Raw genomic sequence first — 20,565 nt, 5'->3', positions numbered from 1 at the left:
TTCTTCCATTGTTCCACTTTTAGTTACAAATCAATGATTATGCCACAGTTAAAGTATCCAGGCAGGAGGCTGGAAGAACACAGCAAGCCAGGCAACATCAAGAGGTGGAGAAGTTAATGTTTCAGGTGTAACCCTTCCTCAAGACTGCAGTAGGGGGAGCTGCAGATAAAGGGGGTGGTGGGTGCAAGGTGGTGAAATGGGGATAGGTGAAGACAGGTAGAGGGTATGACCTGCTTGGTCAATGGTAGGAATGAATCCGGTTGGTGGCAGGGAGGAGTGGAAGGAAGGGGGAAGGCTGGGAAGGGAGGTTATTTGAAATTGGAAAATTCAATGTTGAATCCTCTGGACTGAAGGCTGCCCAGGCGGAAGAATTGCAGTTTGGTTCATTGTGGCAATAGAGGAGGCCAAGGATGGTCATGTCAGAAAGGGAAATTAAAATGGGCAGTGACTGGGAGATCTGGTTGGCCCCTGCGGGCCCAGCTGAGATGCTCGGTGAACCATTCCCTAAGTTTTATGTTTGGTCTCCCTAAATAGAGAAGACCACACAAGGGGTACCTGATGCAGTTAAAGTATCATCTGCTGTTGGCTGCCTCTTTATTGAAAGAAAAGCAGAGAGAATGTACAACATAGAACCACAAGAATAATGCCAGGAATGAAATGCCCTGGGCTCAATTTTTCTGTGAAATCAGTGTGTATTTTGAATTAGTTGATATCTTGCTCTATAGTTGAAAGGAGAGCATTGAAATACTGGCCTTGGTTTTACAGATACCACAGTCCTAGAAACCCACATTCCTACCTAAAAGGTGAGATTGAGATGGAGGAGTATGGGGACAGTGGGTAGCCCACCCAACCGAACAGCACCTGCCCCTGCTGCCATTGTACAGGCAGTTGCAAAGTAAGAGAAGTGAAATTGGAATTCAGCCCCTCTGGACTGGAAATCTCATATCACAAAGCCTGCTAAATAATGTGACACTGGCATTATTGTCTTTCTCTGAAACCACATGGCTTGCTAAGCCACTTCTGGATTTGCTAAATATGTGGAAGACTGGTGTGTGACTAGAGTTTCATGTACATCATACAAGATAATGATGCTGGGTCCCTTCACCAAAAATTAAATATCAGTGGAATTTTAACAAAGTCCACCAGTTTTATAATCGATCTTATGAAAGTCTGTACTTTTTCTTCAAAATTTTGAATTTCAAACCTAAAAGAGTTTTGGATAAAGGTTAGGTTTGGAACCCATGTTCCCTGGATTATTAAAGTAAGTCTACTTACAAGTACAGTAGAAAACCATGTCACTCCCCATTTTCAACTAAATTCTTGATAGGATGAATGGGGAAGAACAAATTTCTTTGGTGAAGAAGTCATTATTGAGAAGTCATCAAATTAGAATTGTCACTAAGAGAAGTTAGAAGAAATTTATAGGAGAAAGTTGAAGCAGAAACATTGTGTTTTGGATGGGTTTTGTAAAGAATTTGAATAGCCATGATAAACTGAATGGTCCTAGCTACACTATAAGCTTTTAAGGTTATAACTTCAACTTATTCAAATCTCCAGCACCCACATCTTACCTCTCCTCATGTCCTGCTCACCCGATGGTATTGTCACTGGCCTCACTAGTTTCTCCAAATTCACATTCAAAATCTTTGTATTTCATTGCCTGAACTTCTGGAATCTCTTTCCACTTGAATGCCAATGACAACCATTTCGACTTCACTACCACCTCTCTCAACCCATATGCTGTGTAAATTATTAAACTGTTTTGCCCTACATCCAGTAGTGGATAAACAGAAACTTGCTCCACTTAATTGTTGCAAAGACTTAAGCCTTTATCTTTACCCTCCACCCCAATGCTGTTCCTAATCACTGACTCTAGGCCTTTATCTGATCAGTCTGAGGTTGAACCAGACTTAGAGTCATTGAATCATAGTCATACAGCATGGAAACAGACCCTTCAGTCCAACTCATCCATGCCAACCAACTTTCCCAAAATTCCAACGTTTAATGGTGAGATAAGTTGCCAACCCCACATCCATGCCATCACTAAAACTGTCCATTTCGACCTCCATAATTTTGATCTTCTGCTGAAATCCTCACACTGGCCTTTATTAACATTTTTAATATACACTTTGCTAATATCTTACATCCTCCATGCACATTAGCTCTTCAAAGCTCTATTGTTAATCTTTTAACAAATTCCCTTCATCCATTACCTCTCAATCGCTGATCTCCATTGGCTCACAGTTAAGCAATGCCTCAATTTTAAAACTCTTATCCTTGTTTTAAAATTTCTCCAAGTCATCACCCTGATGTAATCCTCAATAGCACAACACTCCAAGATCTCTGCAGTGCTCCAGTTCAAGCCTCATGCGAAATCTTGATTTTAATTCCTCAATATCAGTACCATGCCTTCAGCTACTGTGGTGCTAAGGGTTTAGAATTCCCTCCTTTCTCATCTGTGCCTTTTGACTTTTCTTTCCACTTGAGTCACCTTTTTGGAGTGGTTTCTGCTCACCTACCCTAAATATAATGTGGTTTAGAGTCAAATGTTGTTTGGTGGGACTCGTATGAAGCATCTTGGAGTATTTTGCTATGTCAGTGGAGGTATATAAGTGAAAGCTGTTGCTGTTTGCCTGAAATCTACCACAAATGTCTGGTCTAATTTTTGCTGGGATAAATTTGGAGTATGAAAATCAGACTATCACATCCAATTGCTGATATAAACAAAGACTATTTACACAGTTAGGTTGCAGAAAAGTTGAGGCTGGAGACCAGAGAATGGAATTTATATTCTGGTCGATAGCCATCAGGAGGAGCAAATGGTAATTCCTTATGGGAATGGAAGTCAAGGATGCTTGCAGTTACCACCCACACAGAAATGAGTTAGAATTACATCAGGGACCCAATTTCCTCAGGGACACTGATGGAATTTAAATAATTCATTAATTAGTTTCATTGCCAGAGTGCAATGAAAGCGTCATCTAATGCCAAGACAAACAGTGTAAAATCAGAGCAGCAAATGAAGACACCGCATTCTGACTACTCTTTCACTTATTTCCTGGAAATTGAAGAGTTCAATTCACACTCCAATGCTTTTATTTCAAAAGTTATTGTTAGCTTTTACAAAAGATGGTTGTATAAGACATAGTTGATTGAATATATTTCACAGCAAAATCTATTTCAGAATTTGAAATTGCACTTCATTCAGCTGGCAACATTTTTAAAGTTAGCACTGAAACTGCACAAGAATAGGTGATGCGTTGTACATCGAAGAACATATTACAATAAAACTTGATTGCAATGTCAGGAATACCGATTACTATAAAATTAAAAAATTGTAGCACCCCCTGGTGGCTGATGCTTTCAGTTTTAAACTTAACATTGTACTGTTAGAGTTTTCTGAAGTCACAGATTGAAAATAATTAACAAAAGAATCAGAGAATAAATTAGGAGAATTCTTTTACACAATAAGCCATTGTGAACTGGAATGCACTATCTGAAAGGGGATAGAAGCAGATTCAATTGTAATTTGCAAAAGACATGACAAGGAAAGTGTAAGTCTGTCAGGAAGAGGAGAGGAGTGGAAACCACATCTGAAAGAGCAGCACAGCTACAATGGGCCGAATGGTCTCTTCTGTAAAATCTTTTTGATATAAATATTTGTCTCATTAAGTTTAGGAACCAATTAATGTGATGTGGCCTTTGCTGGCTGAGCTAGCATTGATTGCCCATCCCTAATTGTTCTTGAGAAGGTGGTGATAAGCTGTCTTCTTGAACCACTGAAATCCATTTGATGTAGATAACCCCACAGTGCTATTAGGGATGGAATTCCAGGAGTTTGATCCAGCAACACTGAAGGAACAGAGATGTATTTTCAACACAGAATGGTGAATGGTTTGGAATGGAACTTGCAGTTCACGTGTTTCTGCCTGACATTCATGGCATTACCATCACTAAATTCCCACTATCAGTTTCATGGGAGTTAATAATGACCAGCAAGTAAACTAGACTGGCCATATAACTACTAAATACAAGTGAAGGTCAGAGGCTAGGTATCTTGCAGTGAGTCAATCATATCCTGGTTCCTCCAAAACCTGTCCACCACTTACAAGATACAAGTTAGCAGTGTGAAGGAACATTTTCCATTTGGCTGGATGAGTGCAACCCAAACAGCACTCAATAATCTTGACAACATCCAGAACAAAGAAGTTCACTTGATTGGCACCACATACACAAATATTCACTCCCTCCGCTTCCAATGCACTAGCAGCAGTGTATTCCATCTACAAGATGCAGTGCAGAAAGTCACTATAACCCCTTACACAACACCTTTCAAGTGTATGGTCACTACCATTAATAAGGGCAGGAGTTTGATCCAGCAACACTGAAGGAACAGAGATGTATTTTCAACACAGAATGGTGAATGGTTTGGAATGGAACTTGCAGTTCACGTGTTTCTTACATCCTCCATGCACATGAATGTCAGGGGATAATGATTAGATTCTCTTTTGTTGGAGAAGGTTGTTGCTTTGACGTATGGGGTACAAATGTTACTTGCCATTGATTTGATTTATTTGTTGTCATGTGTATTTTGTTACAAGATGCAATGAAAAGTGTTGTATATTTCCACTCTCCAGTGCAATCTTAAAACACAGAAAAAAAAAATCAAAACATTGAGAATAAAGGCAGCAAAAATGAAGAAAAAAAGTGTCCACTTTTACAGTCCTTCTTGTTAAGTGCTCTATCATGGGCCTGGTGGCAGTTACAAGTTCCCTGTGCCACACCGCTACTATTGGAATGAAAGTTGCCACTCTTCAGCGCCATCCTGCCTGCACTGACACCCTCACCACTATGAGTCCGCACTGGACCTCACCAATGCAAATGCCATTGATGCTGCTGGGTACCGCACAAACCCAAACTCAACTCCACCACTGCCACTACCAAGAGTCTGTTTCAGGTTCACCTCTCCGATGCAGCTACTGCTGATACTGCCAGGTCTCATACTGGGCCTAAAATTGCCTCCGCCTCCGCCTCCACGAATCTGCACTGGACACAGATGCTGCCAGGAACCCAAACTCGCTTCTGCAACAGCAGATATGAATAGGATCACTTTGATAATGCCAAAGTCACTGGGAACCCAAATTCACCTCCAAGGGTGTCGCTTTGAGTCCGTGCTGCTGGGCTTACTTAAATCCGGACTGCTAGTCCCACTAATCGCCACTGATGCCTCCGCCATAATCGAGCTCTTCACCAAAAGGTAAATAAAATGAAATAAAGGGGAAAAGAAATGAGAGAAAAATGGAAGAAAGGAAGACAGAGCAGACAAGGTCTGGGCTCAGAAGCCTACTCCAGTGCCATCTTCGCAGAAGATGGTGTTTTTTCAAGATGCAGCAAAACGTTGCGCAATCAGCAAACATCCTCATTTTTGATCTTACAATGAAGGAAAGTTATTTGATGAAGCAGTTTAAGATGGTTGTGCCAAGGATACCACCCTGAGGAGCTCCTGCAAAGATGTCCTACAGCTGAGATGATTGACATCCAGCCATCTTCCTTTGTAGTAGTATGACTCCAACCAGTAGAGACTTTTCCCCCATTCCCATTGACTCTAGTTTTGCTAAGGATCCATTATGCAACACCTTGTCAATTGTGGTCCTGATGTCAAGGGCAATTATTTTTATCTGACCTCCTTTCAGCTGTTTGTCCACATTTGATTCAAGGCTGTAATCAAGAGGGAGTGGTTCTGGCAAATCCCAACCTAACTTTTGCCAAGCAAGTGCTGCTTGTTAGCACTGTTGTTGACCCATTCCATCACTTTACTGATGAACATGTACAGAGTGATGGGGTGGTAATTTTGGCCAAGTTAAATTTGTCTGCTTTTGTGTACAGTACATAACTGGCCAATTTTTTTACATTAGCAAATGAATTTAGAATTGTAGTGGCAGCGAGTTGTGGAGCACGAGTCTTCCATACTGTTGCCAAAATATTGTAAGGCCCATATCCTTTGCAGTACCTGGTGCCTTCAGCACTTTCTTGATATAATTTTAGAGTGAATTGTTATAGCTGAAGACTGGCATTTATGATGGTGGGAACTTCCGGAGGAGACCAAGGTGGATCATTCATTGAACACTTCTGGCTGAAGATTATTGCTATGCTTCAGCTAATGTTTTACACTAATATCTTGGGCTCCCCCCTTATTGAAGATTGGGATATATGTTTAGCCTCCTCTTTAATTATCCACTACCCCTTCAGACCTCAATGTGTCAAGACTGCAGAGCTTAGATCTGATCTATTCAGTGAGGAACGGCTTAGCCTTGTCTATCATTTCTGCTTAAGTTGTTTTGCACACAAGTAGTCCTGTGTTGTAGCTACATCTCAATATTGATTCTGGGCACCAGGAGGTCTCATATCATCAGGGCTATCACGAACACTCATTGCAAGAAGCACTGAGGGTGGCAAAATTGTAGAATGTACTTTGGTTGAGGACTTCAGTATCCATCATCAAACAATGTTTGGCAGCACCATTATTAATTAAAGTCCAAGTCCTAAAGGATATTGCTACTAGGCTAGGTCTATATCAGATGTTGAAGGAACCAACAAATGGAAAAATCATTCTTGATCTCGTCCTTGCCAATCTGCCTGCTGCTGAGACATCTGCCCATCACTGTAGCTGTAGGAGTGTTCATGTGGAAACTAAATCCTTTCTGCACATTGGCAATACCTTCCATCTGCGCACTACCACAGTGCTAATTGGAATTCGTTTCCAATCGATCTTTAGTTTTTTTTTTCATTGAGGCTAATGCTGCTGCTGACAGATTCTCCCATGCTCTACTTTGAAGCAGGTTTAATCTTCTGGCTTGATGTCAGTAGTAGAGTAGGATATATCCTGGGCCATGTGGTTGTAAATTTTGTTGGGATAAAATCTGCTAATGGCTCACATGCACCCAACAACACCACCACCCTGTGGCCCATACCCACCCAACAACCCCAGTACCCTGTGGCTGAACACTTCAACTCCCCCTCCCACTCTAGCAAGGACATGCAAGTCCTGGCCCCCCTCCACCATCAAATCCACGTCACCTGGAGGAAGAACGCCCCTCCTTCTGCCTTGGGACCCTTCAACCGCACAGCATCAATGTCAACTTAGCTAGTTTCCAAATCTCCCCTCCCACCACCTCATCCCACATCTAACACTCCAACTTGGCACTGCGCACTTGACTGTCCCACCCAACCATCGTCCTTCCCACCTATCCACTCTACTCTCCCCAAAGATCTATCACAATCACCCCTCCGCACTGCATCCCCCTATTGACTTTCTCCCAGGCCCACCCTCACCCTCCTATTTATCTCTTAGCCTCTTCGCACCCCCCCACCCCCCACATTCCTGATGAAGTGCTTAGGCCCAAAACATCTACTCTCCTGTTCTTCGGATGCTGTCTGACCTGCTATGCTTTTCCAGCACCACACTTTTCAATTCTGATAGTCTACATTGCCTCATGAATGCTGAGCTTTGAGTTGTGAGATCATTTTCAACATGGAGAAGCACTGGTTCAACAGCTGATGTTGAGGTATTTGAGGGTGTGGACGTAACAAGCTGGAAATTTCCTTACTAATGACCTCATGGTGCCTAGAGTCAATCTTGAGACATTGGTAAGGAGGATAATGTACAGCTACAGTATTGTTTTTTTTTGCTGTGTCATTTCCAGAGCCTAATTTGGTGCTAGGTGTTCAGTTTAATTTCTCTTTTGACACTTCTGGCAGTTTGATATGACTGAGTGAAGAAAGAACTAGATGACTTCAGGCTCATTTGAGAGAACAAGATCTTTCTGGACAGGACTTTCAGCGAGGTTTTTACACCGAGCATACCAGAAGAGAGTAGAAAGGAGAAGACAATGAGAAAGGCAGAGATGAGATAAGTTCAAGAGACCCCGGGGGAAGTACCTGTCAGGAACAGGTTGAATTTCTTGGAAACCGTAGACACGGACGTCACTGCCAGTCGGAGAGGCAGTCAGGTCTGACAATCAGAAATTGGCGTGGAGGCAGAGCCGAGGAGTCAGACATCACACAGAGCCATGGTAATAGGGGACTCCATAGTGAGAGGGACTGAAAGGGGTTTCTCCGGCAATAGGCGGGATTTGAGGATGGTGTGTTGCCTTCCTGGTGCCAGAATTAAGGACATCGCAGACAGAGTGCAGGAAATCCTCAAGGGTGAAGGTGAAGAGCCAGACGTGGTGGTGCATGTCGGCACAAATGACGTGGGGAAGAAGAGGGGGGACATTCTACAGCGGGACTTCGGAGACCTCAGAAGAAGGCTGAAAAGCAGGACATCCAGAGTGGTTATCTCTGGTTTCCTTCCAGTTCCTCGGGCTGGTGAGGACAGGAACAGGGAGATAATGGACTTGAATGTGTGGCTGGGGAACTGGTGCAGGAAGCAAGGATTTAAATTCTTGGATCACTGGGGTATGTTTAGCGGTAAGGATAAATTATACAAGAGGGACGGGTTGCACCTTAATAGGTGGCGCCCAGCATTCTGGCAGGTAGGTTTGCCACTGCAACACAGCTGCGTTTAAACTAAATAGCAGGGGGGAGGGGACAAACTGGAAGTTTAAGAAGGAAGTTAAAGGGAAAGTTAGAACAAGAGAAGTCAAGAAGGACAACGGAATCAATGGAGCAGGAAACTCAAAAAAGGATCATGCCGTAAGGTCAAGTGAAATAGGGATTGATAGGAAGGGTGAGGGGAGTAACAAATTAAAAATATTATATATGAATGCACGAAGCATTAGAAATAAGGTGGATGAGCTGGAGGCTCATTTGGAAATTGGCAGTTACAATGTTGTGGGGATAACTGAGACATGGCTTCAAGTGGACAGGGCCTGGGAAATGAATATTCAAGGCTATACGTGCTATCGTAAAGACAGACTAACTGGCAGAGGGGGTGGAGTGGCCCTGTTGGTAAGGAATGATATTCAGTCCCTTGCGCGGTGGGACCTAGAATCAAGGGATGTAGAGTCAGTATGGATAGAGCTGAGAAATTCTAAGGGTAGAAAGATCCTAATGGGAGTTATCTACAGGCCTCCAAACAGTAGCCTGTATGTAAGTTGAATAAGGAGCTGAAATTGGACTGTCGCAAAGATATTACTACAGTTGTTATGGGGGATTTCATCATGCAGGTAGACTGGGAGAATCAGGATGGTACTGGACCCCAAGAAAGGGAGTTTGTGGAGTGCCTCCGAGTTGGATTCTTAGAACAGCTTGTGTTGGAGCCTACCAGGAAGAAAGCAATTCTGGATCTGGTGTTGTGCAACAAACCAGATTTGATCAGGGACCTCGAAGTAAAGGAGCCATTAGGAGGTAGTGGCCACAATACAATAAGCTTTAATCTGCAGTTTGAAAGGGAGAGGGGAGAATCGGAAGTGATAATATTTCAGTTGAATAAGGGGAACTATGGAGCTATGAGGGAGGAGCTGGCCAAAATTCAATGGTGCAATACCTTAGCAGGGATGGCAGTGGAACAACAATGGCAGGTATTTCTGGGTATAATGCAGAAGATGCAGGATCAGTTCATTTCAAAAAGGAATAAAGATCCTAAGGGGAGGCAGGGGTGGCCATGGCTGATGAGGGAAGTTAAGGACCATATAAAGACAAAAGGGGAAAAAGTATAACATAGCAAAGATGAGTGGGAAATCGGAGGACTGGGAAGCTTTTAAAGAAGAACAGAGGATAACTAAAAAGGAAATACGCAAAGAGAAAATAAGGTACAAAGGTAGACCAGTTAGTCTGACCTCAGTGGTGGGAAAAATGCTGGAGTCAATTATAAAGGACGAAATTACAACACATCTGGATAGCAGTAACAGGATAGGTCAGAGTCAGCATGTTTTATGAAGGGGAAATCATGCTTGACCAATCTTCTGGAATGTTTTGAGGATGTAATTCTGAAGATGGGCAAGGGAGATCCAGTGGATGTAGTATACCTGGACTTTTAGAAAGCCTTTGATAAAGTCCCACATAGGAGGTTAGTGAGCAAAATTAGGACACATCGTATTAGGGGCAAAATACTGACATGGATTGAAAATTGGTTGGCTGACAGGAAATAAAGAGTAGTGATACACGGCTCCCTTTTGGAATGGCAGGTGGTGACCAGTGGTGTGCCGCAGGGATCAGTGCTGGGACCACAGATTTTTACAATGTACATTAATGGTATAGATGAAGGTATTAAAAGTAATATTAGCAAATTTGCTGATGACAGAAAGCTGGGTGGCAGGATGAAATGTGAGGAGGATTTTCGGAGAATACAGGGCGACCTGGACAGGCTTGGTGAGTGGATGGATACATGGCAGATGCAGTTTAATGTGGATAAATGTGTGATTATCCACTTTGGTGGCAAGAACAGGAAGGCAGATTACTACCTAAATGGAGTCAAGTTAGGTAAAGGGGCAATACAATGAGATCTAGGTGTTCTTGTACATCAGTCAATGAAAGCAAGTATGCAGGTACAGCAGGCAGTGAAGAAAGCTAATAGCATGCTGGCCTTCATAACAAGAGGAATTGAGTATAGAAGCAAAGAGGTCCTTCTGCAGCTATACAGGGCCCTGGTGAGACCGCACCTGGAATGTTGTGCATAGTTTTGGTCTCCAAATTTGAGGAAAGACATTCTGGCTATTGAGGGAGTGCAGCGTAGGTTCACGAGGTCAATTCCTGGAATGGTGGGACTATCTTATGCTGAAAGTTTGGAGCGACTGGATTACATACACTTGAGTTTAGAAGGCTGAGAGGGGATGTGATTGAGACGTATAAGATTATTAAAGGATTGGACACTCTGGAGGCAGGAAGCATGTTTCCGCTGATGGGTGAGTCCCGAACCGGAGGACACAGTTTAAAAATAAGGGGTAGGCCACTTAGAACAGAGTTGAGGAGAAACTTCTTCCCCCACAGAGTGGTGGATGTATGGAATGCTCTGCCCCAGAAGGCTGTGGAGGCCGAACCACTGCTGCAGACCTAGGCTAGCAGTTATGTCCTTTAGGAGCTGATCTGTAGTACTGCTACTGAACCGCTCTTGCAGTAACACACTTCAGTAGATAATGGGCACTCAATGTCTTGTTACCCCAGAACTCAAATTGCCACTGCTGCTCAATGTTATTTACATTGCATCACATCAAGATCATTCTAAAACTATGGCTGACGAGAACTAAATGGCACAAGATAATAGATTCACACAACATGGCAGATAGTACCTTCAATATTAAGATGAGACGTAATCTCCAAAAGGACAATGCAGTGGTCACTTCTACCAATACTATAATTGTAACTGCAACAAGTGGATGAGTGAGGAGAAGGTCAGGTAGATTTTTTTTTTAAAATTCCCCACCCAGAGTACATTTTGTGCCCTTACCTTCCTCAGTGCTTCCTCTATTGTTGAACATGGAGGAGTAGCAATTCATTAGTTGAGGGAGGACAGTAGGTGGTAATCAGCAGGAGGTTCCTTTCCCATGCTTAACCTGAAGCCATGAGACTTCCTGGGGTCCAGAGTCAATGTTGAGGACTCCCAGAGCAACTCCCTCTCGACTGTATACCACTGTGCTGCCACCACTGCTGGGTCTGTCCCGCCAGTGAGACAGGACATATCCAGAGATGGTGATGGCGGTATCTGCGTCATTCCTTAAGAATGGCTATGTCAAATAATTGCTGAAAGTTATCAGTTTCCGTGTGGTTCTTAATAATATCTTGATTTGCATACAATCCTTCAAGTGAATGTATTGCAAAGAGGCCAGTTACGTAACATAGTTTTCATTGTTGTAAAGCTGCTAGACTGGATTTGCAGCAGGTACTGAGGGAACCAACAGGCAAAAAAAAATCTACCTGACCTTCTCCTCACTCATCCACTTGTTGCAGTTACAATTATAGTATTGGTAGAAGTGACCACTGCATTGTCCTTTTGGAGATTACGTCTCATCTTAATATTGAAAGTACTATCTGCCATGTTGTGTGAATCTATTAACTTGTGCCATTTAGTTCTCGTCAGCCAGAGTTTTAGAATGATCTTGATGTGATGCAATGTAAATAACATTGAGCAGCAGTGGCAATTTGAGTTCTGGGGTAACAAGACATTGAGTGCCCATTACCTACTGAAGTGTGTTACTGCACTAGTGCACGGTAATCATGAGAACTGTGATTATACTCTCAGAAGAATCCTTTCTTTTGAGGATTCTTTGTCTGCAATGTCTAGCAATTACATGCTACACAACTGAAGGTCTTGCAGAAAGAAAATATATAAATTAGCACTATGTTTGTAAGAATGTTGAAATTTGTCAGAAAATAATCATATTTTATTGAGAGTGAAATCAAGTCAACATGACTTGTAAATGTTCTGATATGTGAGCCAATAATATTTAATTCTATCACCAGAGAACTGGGAGGTTTTCTCCTTCCCATTTCTGATAGTCAGCAGTATTAGTTGCACTGATGACCAGTTCTTCCTGCTCTGTAGATATCAGCTGAGATACAGAATGCAAGCAGGTGTCCAGAGAAGTTGGCAGCTTTCAAAAAAACTTCAAGGATGTGCCACAAAACAACCTTGTTCAGAATGTAGCATTGTCAGTGACCTCCCACAAAATTACCTTCGGAGAATAATTGTTCAGGAAACATCGTGTATTCAAGCACATCATTCCTGCTGAAGGAAAGCCAGTTACAAACCATTAAAATATAGGTAACTAGCATTTAAAGAGTTATACTGAAATAGGTATTCTTGTTTGGAATATTTGAATTTATGCTAAATATGCTAAATAAATGCTTCACGATTGTAATGATTTGATATTTATTGTCTGTCCTGCATCATACTAAGTATGCAACACCCCACTTGCATTGCTGAAGTTCTTTACAATACTTGTAACGTCCCTAATTCTTTCAGTTCTCCCCTTTTCCTGTTTCTGTGGGAAATAATTCGAAGGTCAGGATTGTAACTTCAATTCACATAGACTTCCCTAGCCACTGATAAAACATGCTAAGCAGTGAGTTCAGAAGTCACCTGTGGCCTTGGTTTATATAAATGTTCTGAGAGAAAATGTTATACCTCAGCGACAGTGTTATCAAAAGCAGGTGTCTATGTTTGCCAACTGCATCTGATGGGAGGTTCTTGACCTGAAATGTTAAATTTTAGATTTTCTCTCCATAGTTACTGCCTAACCTGGTATTGCAAGAATCTTCTGTTATTTCAGTATTTCTGCACTATTTGGCCTATTAAATTGTAATAACATCAATTTACCTCCTTTATAAAATATTCTTAAAATATAATGAACTCTGTTCAACCCTATCTGAATCTTGTACAAAATGCTTGTAGTGAAGCTGTACAGGGCTTTGTCACATCTTCAATTAGCTCAGTCTTCAACAATTTGTTATTTCTTATTGTTTTGGCTCAACTACTTGTTTTTCTTTTCAAACTCATTTTTAAAAAATCAAGGTATCAAAAGATATTGTGATAATTTTGGAAAATGCTTTGCTATAGATGATCAGCCATGATCTGGTTAAATGGCCTCCTCCTGCTCCTATATCCTGTCTCCAGTTCTCTCTCTCCCTTGTCTTTTATGCTCTCTTTCTGTGATCATGGAAAGAGCAGACCTTTGACCATAATAGTTGTAACTGTGTTTCTATGATAAATGCTGTGGATATTGGGGGGAAGTATCAAATTGTATAAGGACTAGATTAAGTGACTGCTGGCTGAGTATATGGAGATACTGCTACGTGTGTGGAAAGAGAATGGATGATCTTGCAAGGTAAGTGGGTATGAAGGTATTGTGATGTAGTATGGAGATTTGGAAAGAAATATTTTCCAACTACTTTTTTGTCATTTATAAAAATTATTTGGATATGAATATAGGAGTTTCGGATAATAAGTTTGCAGATGACACTGAAATTGTTGGTGTAGTGGACAGCCAAAAAGGTTATCTCAGTGTACAATAGGATTTTGATCAGATGGGCCAAGGAATGGCAGATGAAATTTAATTTAGATAAGTGTGAGGTGCTGCATTTTGGAAAGACAAATCACATACACTTAATGGTAAGGTCCTGGGGAGTGTTGCTGAACAACGAAACCTTGGAATGCAGGTTCATAGTTCCTTGAAAGTAGAGTCGCAAGTAGACATGATAGTGAGAAAGGTGTTTGGTAAGCTTGCCTTTATTGATCAGTGCATTGAGTATAGGAGTTGGGAGGTCATGTTGTGGCTGTACCTATTTGTTAGGCAACTTTTGGAACACTGTTAATTCTGGTTTCCCTGCTATAAGAAGGATGTTGTGAAACTTGAAAGGATTCAGAAAAAGATTACAAGCATGTTGCCAGGGTTGGAGGGTTTATGTGATAGGGAGAGGCTGCAAAGTCTGGGGCTATTTTTCCTGGAGCATCGGACACTGAGGGGTGATCTTATAGAAGTTGATAAAATCATGAGGGCATGCGTTGCCATCGTGTGCCAAAGGGCCTGTTCTGTGTTGTATTTTTCTATGTGTCTATAAATAGAGTGAACAGCCAAGGTCTTTTCCCCAGGGTGGAGGAGTCTAAAACTAGAGGGCATAGGATTAAGGTGAAAGCGGAAAAATTTAAAAGGAACCTAAGGGGCAGCTTTTTTTCGCAGAGGGTGTTGCGTATATGGAATGTGCTGCCAGAGGAAGTGGTGGAGGCTAGTACAATTACAGCATTTAAAAGGCATCTGGATGGGTACATGAATAGAAAGAGTTTAGAGGGATATGGGCCAAATGCTGGCAAATGGGACAGGTTAATTTAGGATAGCTAGTTGGCATGGACGTGTTGGACCGACGGGTCTGTTTCCATGCTGGACAACTGCATGACTCTATGACCTAAGAAACATGGAAACAGGAATTATCCCATCCAGCTATTGAAGTAGCTAATGGTTGATTTGTGCCTCAACACTATTTACCCACCTTTGATCCCTTGTTGCCCTTTCCAATCTGTCAAACTCAGTCTCTAAACATTCAACTGATATCATATTCATTTCTTCGTAATTTAATTCATGAAAGGCCCCCACTCTAAGTTTATTTTTGTCACCTTATTTTGGATTTCAGAACCTGAATGTTCTGAGGGAGAAAGTGAGGACTGCAGATGCTGGAGATCAGAGCTGAAAATGTGTTGCTGGAAAAGTGCAGCAGGTCAGGCAGCATCCAAGGAGCAGGAGAATCGACGTTTTGGGCATGAGCCCTTCTTCAGGATTCAGCAGTGAATGTTCTGAGGGGTCAGGTATGTTTTGCTGCTGCCCCATATGCTGCTTTCATGTGGTCCACATGTTTGTTCAAGACTGCCTCACCAACCCAAATTTGTATGTGACGAGACCTGACCTTGCATTGACCATGCCTCTTACCAATGCAGGGTAAGAGCCATACCCATAGTTTTGACACCAAACTTTGTCCCTTGAAGTAAACTGTCTTACTTGCTTAGAGCCTTGAGTCTGGAATTGGCATTTCAGATGCCATTTCACCCTCCCCCGCAGGCCGAGGAAGATCAGATTTAATCTGGTGCAGAATCTTCTCCCCATTAGCAATTCTGCTGGAGCTGTCCCTTTAGTTATGTGAGGGGCGGTCCTATAATCACACAGGAACTGGGACTGTTTTGTATTGAGTCAAACTTTGGACTGCTCTTTCCGCCAGACCTTTGGACAATGGATGGTATGGAACTGTCCTTGCATGCCCATGAAAGGACTGGCATATGTTGTGTAACCAAGTCCAGGGTTTACCTGGCCACTTCCATGAATGTGGGGGAGCTGCTTGAGTAAGTTTTGTCCTTTTTGCACTCTGGGCACTGCCCCACCAATGCAGCTAAGTCAACATCCAGTCCTGGCCATCAGACATCAACTTCTCATCAACATCTTGATTTTTAGAAACCCCTGGCTGACCCTGGTGGAGTTCAGCCAGTATCTGGTGGCGACCTTTGCTCGGGACAATCAGTCTTACACCCCATAATAATATACCATCCTCTATGGTGATCTAGTCTCACCGGGTCAAAAAAGGTTTTAGTTCTGGTTGTGACAAGCTCTTTTTTTTTGACCCAATCATCACCAGCTGTTGTAGTTTTGTCAGGATGGACTCTTTTTCTGTCCACAATGTCTAACAGTCTGGCAGCAGTAACCAGAAGAGTGTCAAGAGAGGTTAAAACCAGAACAGACTCTTCAAGTGGTGGCACCACCAGTAGTATCCGCCAATGGGAGACCACTCAAGGCATCCGCATTTGCCACTTAGTCTGCTGGACGGTGTTCCAACTTGTAATTGTGTGCACTCAACTAAAAGCCCAACTCTGAATTCAACCTGAAGCAATGGGCAGCATGATACTGTCTTCTTTAAGCCCTAGCTGGAGTTTGTGGTCTGTTATTATTTAAATTTACATCCGTGTAGGTATTGGTGGAACTTGCTCACACCACAGATGACTGCTGAAACTTCCTTCTCTATCTGGGCGTGTCTTCGTTCAGCTTCAGCCAACATCTGAGAAGCATAGGCCATCAGACATTCCTTTCTGCTGAGTCACCGATGAGCAAATACTACTCTAATACTGTATGGCAAGGCATCACATGCAAGCACTACATCTTGCTTAGGATCATAGTGTGCCAGCACCTTAGATGATAGCTGCTTCTTCACTTCCCTAAAGGCTACATCTTGGCTACAAAACCAGTTCCAACATTGACCCTTTTTTAATAGCAAATGTAAGGGTGCCAGGATGGAGCCAGGTTATTTTTGAAATTTCCATAATAATTCACCAGTCCAAGGAAAGACCCAGACTCTGGTACAGACAGGGAGGCCGAGTTACCTTTGCTCATTCTCACTTCATCTTGCAATATGTGTAATCCAGTCTTGTCGACTCTGTAGCTCAATAGGTCACTTTCGGGTGCCTGGAACACACATTTTTCCCTTCTAAGGCATACCCCACCTTGGAGAAACGTTTAAGCATTATGTCCAAGTTCTCTAAATGCTCTGTGTTGGTCTTCCCAGTTATTAGCATGTCATCCAGATAATTAGCAACCTAGGGTATAAGTGTATAAGTCCTCAATGCAAGGAAGTAGGTATTTATCCAGCTGCAAAAAGCACTTCACTGTTTTTTTTAAAAGGTAAACCAAGCCATCGGCCTTCACAATCAGTACAACCAGTGCCACTTATACTACTGTAGTGATTTGATGATCCCTTTACTTTCCAGCCTCCTGATTTCTACTTTTGCATGTAAGGCAAATGGTACTGAGTGGGCCTTGCAGAATAGTGGAATTGTTTCTTGGTCAACATGTAAGGTGGCCTTGGCCCCTTTCATAGTCCCTAGACCTCCCTGAAAAACCTCTGTGTATTTAATTAGGACTTCACTCAGGCAGCCATTTTCTAATGGAAAAATATTGAGCCAATCAAGTTGAATCTTTCTCAAACAATTGTGGCCCATCAAGCTTGGGCCTGAGCCTTTCACTAAAATCAATGTTAACTGAACCAGCTGCTTCTCATAAGAGATTGAAACAGAAGTTGTGCCCTTAATCTGTTGGGGCTTTCCAGTACAGGTTCTCAGCCTGGCTGAGGTCTTATGTAAACTTAAGAGTTGGGGTCCTGAGCGAATTTAATTAAAGACTGGTTCTGCAATCACTGAAAAGACTGCGCTGGTATCGACCTCCATTAGAAGCGGCCATTTAACCAGACTTTTAGTTTGATTGGTTCTAATTTAGATGCTGCTAAGCAATTTAACTGTTCCAACCCAACTGTAGGTGGACTCTCCAGAGTGTGCACTCCCCTCGATACCGGCCTATGAGTTGTCTTACTCAATTCAGGCCTAGTGGGACTCTTTTGCTGTCTCAAGTTTGTATACCAGCAGCAACCACAATGACCTGCTAGCCTTGTTCTTCAAGAAAATTTTAACCATTTGGTCAAGACTTAGCTTTGCTTTGGGGCTTTGCTGTGGGCTAACCTACAGTCCCTTTGTTCAGGATATGTCCTAAGTGAGGCTATGCAATTGCCTTCACTTAAATGGTGTTCCCAAGCTCAGTCAGCCTGGCTAGGGCATCCACTTCCATTGGTATACTCTGTAAATCATAAGTTCCACATGCCATATTTTCTAATGACAAAGCCACTTGTAGTGCCTTTTGAAGTCCAGTTGGGCTTCAGCTTGTCGGTGCTTTTGCATGGTCACATCATTAATCCCACTCTCATCACTACTTGAAATAACTCCACAAAGGCCAGTATCCACCAAGTCACCCTTTTATTTACATGTGCATAGTACATGACGCTGACCTAGCTAGCACTGAGCTAGTTCCTTGAGTCAGCAGAACACCTGACACTCCTGTTTATATCTGTCAGCCTGGACTCCCTGATTGGGGCTGTTAACCTGGTCCTATCAGGAAACTCATTCTTTGAGATCTAACTGACTGACATTGCTCCAATCACTACACACACAAAATGTTAAAGGTAGAATTAATATGCATTGTTTTGTGATAAGATCTTTTGTCAACATTTGAAGCAGCATATGTTCTGTTCATCATTTAACCTTCAAACACAGCTGAATGCCGTTTGTCTGTGCAATCTTGCTGTGCACAATTAGCTATCAGATTTCATCCATTGCAACATCAAATTACATAATTGAGTGTAAAATCTTTAGGATGCCCTGTGTTCAGTATATGGGTGCAAGTGTTTTCCTTTTTGTTACTAGAATCTGTTTTACAGAGTTCATGAGCACCTTGAATGCAAATTGAGTAATAATAAAACACTTTTATACAACAATAAGCTACGAAATGAGTTGTGAAGTGTACCAGATGTTGCTAATGGTTTTAATTTCTTTCTAGCTTATTATTTTCTTCCAATTCATTCTCAGCTTTGAACAACTACATTTGAATCTGAGAATGTTTGCAAATGGTTACATTGCTTATTTCGTCTTGGTGATTTTACAAGTTTATTTGAAAGTGAGTATTGTAATGTATGTTTTGGTTATTATTTAGATATATCAAAATAACAGAAGTCAGGGCTAGAGAATGAAACTTTTTTTTTACTTTTGGTATCAAATGTCAGCATTGAAAATAATTCCCAGGTTAGGTATAGCAAGGACCAATTGTAGAGTCAAATACTATATACTCCTGACCCTCACCTTGAAAGACTACTCTACAATGCATTATTATAACTGTTCGAATATCTCATGCCTGCCATCATTTTGTCCTGTCAAAACCAACCTTATGTCAAACTAAGTATTTAGTAGTCATAGAGTTTTTACAGCACAGAAAGAGGTTGCTCTGCACATCATGTCTGCGCCAGTCATCGCATTTACCAGCACTTGGCTTGTAGTGTTGTATGTCATGACTTTTCAAGTGTTCATCTAAATAGTTCTTAAATATCTCTAGAGTTACTGCCTCTACTACCCTTTCAAATATTCACAACCATCTTGTTGAAAAAGGTTTCCCTTAAATCCTCTCCAAACGTCCTGCTCCTTACCTTAAAACATTGCCCCTTACTTATTGACCCCTCCACTAACCAGAAAGATTTCACCTCATCTGCCCTATCCATGCCCCTCAGAACCTTGTACAGTACATCTCAATCAGATCTCCCCTCAGCCTTCTCAACTTTAAGGAAAACAACCTCAACCTGTCTAATCTGTCTTCACTGCTGAATCATTCAAATTTAATACTGTAGATTCAAACAGTGTGATATTGATTATGATGACACAAAGTTAATTAATACATGCTTATTACAGATGAATTGAAAAATATATTGCAATCACGTGTTGTCCAAAAAACAAAGCCAGTTATGGTATGGGAACATCAGTACAGGAGTAGGGTATTCAGATCTTATACCTTTGTATAGTAGATGTCCATCTCAGTTTGAAATTTCCTCAACAACCTTTAATGGGAGAGGTCCAGACTTCTAGTACTTTTAGGTAAAAATAATTTCTGACATTCAAGCTTTACTGCACTGGTGAAAATAATTTATTTTGACTTTAAATTGAATTTCTTTAATCATTCCAAACACTTTAATTGGATCATTTCTATATCAGTCCAGTTAAATTTTGATCTTGTTTTCATAGTAAATTTGATTCAAATATAGTTAGTACTGTGGTGAAAGCAATCAAACTTTGAAAAATAATTTAGACATCTCTAACAATCTTCATTAAGTTAGTTGGTAAATCTAGGAATTAAAACAAAGAGAAGAACATATGGAATATACCAATAATCACTTTAAGCTTTTAGTACTATCAGTTAACATTTCACCATTAGAGAGTGTTTGTAGATCCTGTTGAGAAATCAGGTCATATAGAACATTCTATCCTCATCTAAGGATTGACAAGGGGAAAGGATTCCCACCTGTTTCAAAGTTGAGTACTTACAGTAGAGAATTTTCTGAGTAATTTCTGATTGAAATTCTTGAGTTAGAACTTGCCTGTTCTGAAAGATTTGACAGATTGACTGTTCAGATGTTTGAGGGCATTTCTGTTATGTTCCAACAACAAGAGAAAATTTAGCACAAACTGAGAACCTCACCATAGTTTTTAGAAAATGCTCTCTCCTTCACAATTTCAAATTGTGATATTTTCCTTCATTTTGGTTAACCGAACTGCCTTTTGCAACACAA

At 41.6% G+C, this 20,565-nt stretch overlaps 1 long non-coding RNA gene across 5 annotated transcripts in view; it reads left to right on the top strand.

The window, feature by feature from the left end:
• The window catches only part of LOC122564014 (uncharacterized), a 29,317-nt gene that overhangs the window by 2,506 nt on the left and 6,246 nt on the right, over positions 1-20,565 (top strand). Inside the window, exons 1-4 of one of the 5 annotated variants that reach the window (XR_015752337.1) lie at positions 1,154-5,257; positions 12,482-12,700; positions 15,064-15,235; positions 18,821-18,908. This is a non-coding gene — a long non-coding RNA (uncharacterized LOC122564014). Of the gene's footprint in view, positions 1-1,153; positions 5,258-12,481; positions 12,701-15,063; positions 15,236-18,791; positions 18,909-20,565 lie in introns of those variants that run through there. The other 4 variants (XR_015752335.1, XR_006315794.2, XR_006315793.2 and 1 more) reach the window with 4 other exon arrangements.

This window comes from Chiloscyllium plagiosum, unplaced genomic scaffold, assembly GCF_037043375.1.
Source record: "Chiloscyllium plagiosum isolate Xiang-an unplaced genomic scaffold, Cpla_swu_hap1 HiC_scaffold_31, whole genome shotgun sequence".
In the NCBI taxonomy this organism is placed as follows: domain Eukaryota; kingdom Metazoa; phylum Chordata; class Chondrichthyes; order Orectolobiformes; family Hemiscylliidae; genus Chiloscyllium; species Chiloscyllium plagiosum.
Note: the sequence above shows the minus strand (reverse complement) of the source record. Positions and strands in the feature narration are given on the sequence as shown.